The sequence below is a fragment of the Myotis brandtii genome, unplaced genomic scaffold (genome assembly GCF_000412655.1).
Source record: "Myotis brandtii unplaced genomic scaffold, ASM41265v1 scaffold49, whole genome shotgun sequence".
NCBI classification, from domain to species: Eukaryota; Metazoa; Chordata; class Mammalia; order Chiroptera; family Vespertilionidae; genus Myotis; species Myotis brandtii.
Window position 1 is genome coordinate 6,768,756 of NW_005368707.1, and position 4,580 is coordinate 6,773,335.

A 4,580-nucleotide genomic window follows, 5' to 3' on the forward strand; every position below is an offset into this window, starting at 1 on the left:
GCGCAGGAAACTCGGAGCCGCAGGGGCTGCCGCTCCGCCAGGCGCGGTGTTTAGAAGGGGGTGCATAGCGCCCCGAAAAAGTCACTGCTGGGAACACCGCCCAGCCCTCTTCCTGCGCCCTACTAAGGCACTGGGGCAAAGCTTTCCAGAAGTAAAGCATGTTCCAAACGCGTGGCATCCTTAAAATCATTGCTGCTCCTTAGCATGACTACTCTTCGTTCATTTTATGTTTTCTATGTAGTTCATTTAGACTCAAAATACATAGAAATCAAATCTGACTTGACCTTCACAGGGGTTAACTAGGAAATTCGATTGAACTAATAAACGTTCTCTCTCTCTCTCTCTCTCTCTCCTTATTATTTAATCATGATCTTAGAAAAGCCATAATAAAAGATTAACAAAGCCATTTTACCCTGATGTTTCTAAAGGTACATAATTTACATAATTCCTGCTTCCAGATTCTCAACACCTATACATAACAAACAAATTTTGGGGTCAATTCCAAACAGCTTTTCTCAAGGCAATGGGTGAATCTTGAGGAGACCCAGACTCTGACAGTTCTATCTTTATCTCTAAACTTAACAGTTCCTTTTATCTCTAAATTGCCTTATTGTTTGTAATGTAGTGAAAAGAAGAAAAACAAGATGCTTGTTATTTATAAATATATTTATAATATGTATGTATATCATACACAAATATACATATATGATTTACAAGTTGCTGTATATATCATGATATCATATCTAATATATATGTATGGTAAATGTATAAGCAAAATTGCCTTAAAATGGAAGGCTCTTTGTTCTACAAGCAGCTTATGAATTAAGGTTTCTTCAAGTTGGAGCCTTGGACCCAAATGAATTCTTCTATGGACTGGAGGGAAAAGAATTCTTGGGGGATTCTGGAAAGAAAGATAAGCAAAACAGAGGCTACCGAAGTGGGAGAGAAGATTCCAAGCTGGACCTCACCTCCCACGACTCCCAAATCTCCTTCCTGAGATCTCTCAAACTCCAGTTAAGATGAATACATGGATGCATGCTTGTTATGACCTAAGTTTTAAAAGGCAACTCTGGGGTACAATCCAGCCCTTCGGAGCAGGGCCTCGCAAGGAAGAAGACGTGGAAGGGGACTTTGAAGACATGTGGGGAAGAGGTCTGGGCATCCCCAGAAGTGGAATGATCAGGACTTCAGCTGATCATTGTAATTAACCCAGTTATTAATAACAGGAAAGGAGCAAAGGGAAGCTGCAATTTAGACGCATGCCCAATAACGTCTGGGTGATGTAGGGGAGGGTGCTTGTCTGTCAATCATACCTGGGAATAGGTCCTTGCCCAGAATAGCCATGCCCACTGCAAGCTGGGGAAGATTCCATACCTAAGCTCCTGAGCAAAGGACTTCCCTCTCTGGTGCCACTCGGCTCTGGCTCTCTTGCTGCAGGGGGCATGCTCCCCTGCCTTTGCCCACACGATGGACTGGTGGACTGACAAACCTAATGCTACACTGGACCCAGCTCCACTGTGGAACAGAAACTTTGGACACTAGCCTTGCTTCTAGCTCTGCTGAATCCTCAGCTGCACCTCTTCCAGGACTGGTTTCAGGGAAATAGGGCTTAAGAGCCCGAGGGATGGTCCGGCTGGTGTAGCTCTGTGGTTGAGTATTGACCTAAGAACCAGGAGGTCACAGTTTGATTCCTGGTCAGGATACATGTCTGGGTTACAAATTCAATCCCCAGGAGGGGGCATGCAGGGGCCAATTGATGATTCTCTCTCATCATTGATATTTCTATCTCTCTCTCCCTTCCTCTCTGAAATCAATAAAAATATTTTTTTTAAAAGAAACAGAAGGATGTAATTACATGCAAATAAAAATCACTCATTTTCCTGTTGGAGTCCTAGAGAATTATTTTTCTCAAGATATCGTAAGCACCCGATCCCCCAGCACCCAGTGGGAAAAAGGATCCCCCACTTCCACCAGTGGATACCCTGCTTCCACTGACAACACAGCCAGTGATGCTCAGCTAGTGTAGGAATGAAAGGCCACAGCTGACAATAGGTCACATTCGTCTAGAACAGTGGTTCTCAACCTTGGCTGCACATTAGAATCACCTGGGAATCTTTTTAAAATCCTGATTTCTGGGCCTCATCCTCCGGAAATTCTGTTTCTTTGTTACTAATGTTGTGGCCCCATCCCATAACAAAGAAACAGAATTTCTGGAGGATGAGGCCCGGATATCAGGATTTTAAAAAGATTCCCAGGTGATTCTAATGTGCAGCCAAGGTTGAGAACCACTGGTCAAGAATCTGGTAACTCAATCACCCAAATTCTAATTCTTACAAAATCTTCTGGGATGGGCCTAAAAACAAAAAGAAATAACAGTGAGAGCTCCTCACAGGAGCTAACTAATCCCTGCTCACCTGTGGGTCAGCCGAAGGCCTCAACACATTTTGTTGAAAAAATGATTAGAGGGAAACAAGAGGACAGCAGTTCTGATGGCGCATGAATCCCTGCTGTGACCCAACCCGCACCTGCCCCTCAGATACCAGGTTTCATACAACCTGTAACTGTATTCAAGGGTAGCAAGAGACACTGTTAGCACTGCTCATTTGTCTCTCATTTAATATGTGAATTCGGAAGTTTCAATGTCATTGTTTCAGTTTGCTACCACTTCCATAACAAAATACCACGGTCTCCAGGCATAAACAACAGACATTTATTTTCTCACAGTTCTGGAGGCTGGAAGTCCAAGATCAAAGTGCTATCAGAGGTGGTTTCTGGTGTGGTCACGCTTTTAGACTCTTAGATAGTTACCTGCCCTCTTTGTCCTCACATGACCTATCCTCAAGTGCCTGTAGAGAGAGCGAGCTCTGGTGTCTCTTCCTTCCTCTCATAAGTACACCAGCCCAATTGAATTAGGACCCCACCCTTGTGACCTCATTTAACCTTAATTTCCTCCCTAAAGACTCCAAATACAGTCTCATTGGGGGGGTAAGGCTTCAACATATGAATTTGAGGGGTAGGGGGCACAATTCAGTTCATGGCAGTTGTTACCAGAAAGGGGACCTGGCTCTGAAGGAGTCTGCCTATGGCCAGCCGGCAGGAAAAATTTCACGACACGAGTGCGGGTGAATTTTAAAGAACATTGATTAAGGCTGGGGACAGTGAAACAAGGGACAGCTGGGGAAATGAGCCTAGAATGGTCCGCTTTGGCTCACTGGGAAGTCAGAGAAAAGGGGCCTTGGGGACAGGGTCAGGGGGTTAGTCTGGGATGAACTGCTGCTGTCTAGGGGGCCCTGGTTTCAAGCCTTGTGGGGTCCCCTGGAGTTCAGGAGATGCAAAAGGGAGGGGAGAGGGCGCAGGCATGCTCTTGGGAGGGAGATAGCAAACTGGGCCTTCATTTTGGAGGGGTTTTAAAGGCTGGGCATTTAGGGGAAGTCTTCGGGGAGGATCGCAATAGAATATTCATCAGCTTTATGCTGATGTACCAAAATGAGGTTTATTCTCTTAACTTCATCTGTCTTTAAGTGTGGTTGGCAAATGTCACTATTGGATTTCTGCTATCTCCCTGAATAGGGTGATTTAAGTTATTTACCCTCTGGCTGGGGAGAAGTGCAAATCATTTATTCTTTAGCGACCCTGATTTAGGGAAGATAGGATTTACTAGATGACTAAAAATTGCTTGGCATCTAGATTTTCTAGATGGCTACTAACTGCTCTTTAACTATTTGTCTCAGTTTCCTTATTCTACTTGTCCTGGCTTACTGACCTGTCTCACAGTTATTTAGCAGGTGTCCTGCAGGTTTGCTAGAGAAAGAGAGAGAAGAGATATAAAATGGTTTATATTCCTGGCAAAACGAACTAGAGTAAGGTCCTGGCCAGTGTGTCACAGTGGTTAGAGCACTGGCCCATGCCCCAAAGGGTCTCGGGTTCAATTCCTGGTCAAGGGCATGTACCTGGGTTGCAAGTTCATTCCCTGGCCCCTATCAGGGCACATGCAGGATGTGCTGGGCTGCATATCTGGCGCTTTGGCCAGATGGGTCATGCTGTGCTGTCTATTCCTAAAACACATAGATAGGAAGGTACTGACATTAGGCCAGGCCTTGAGATATGGTCTCATGGCCCCTTCCCAGCACGCAGGCCTTCTTTCTCAGAAGGCCTGGAAGTCTCATTCCAAATTTGGGAGACAAAGGACTGGAAAAAGTATAAATAAAGAGAGTTTCCTCCATATGGGGGGCCCAGAATTTGAAAGACACATTTTTCTCTGGGCCTCCACAGAATTTAGTAATAAAATGTAACTCCTGTAGTCTGCGCTGCAGTTCGGCCTCTGCTTCGGCAGGGTGCTGTAACTGTAGTCAGCTGGCCAGCTTAATAAAGGCTCTTAAATTTAAATTTAAATTCTGAGTCGGTGGTCTATCTCGCTGAGTGAACCCATAACACAGGAGGCAACCGATGGAAGTGTCTCTCTCACATTGATGTTTCTCTCTCCCTCCCTTCTACTCTCTCTCTAAAAAGCAATGGAAAAAATACCTTTGGGTAAGGTTAAACAACAATCAAAAGAATTAGAGCAATCATTGCCAAATTAT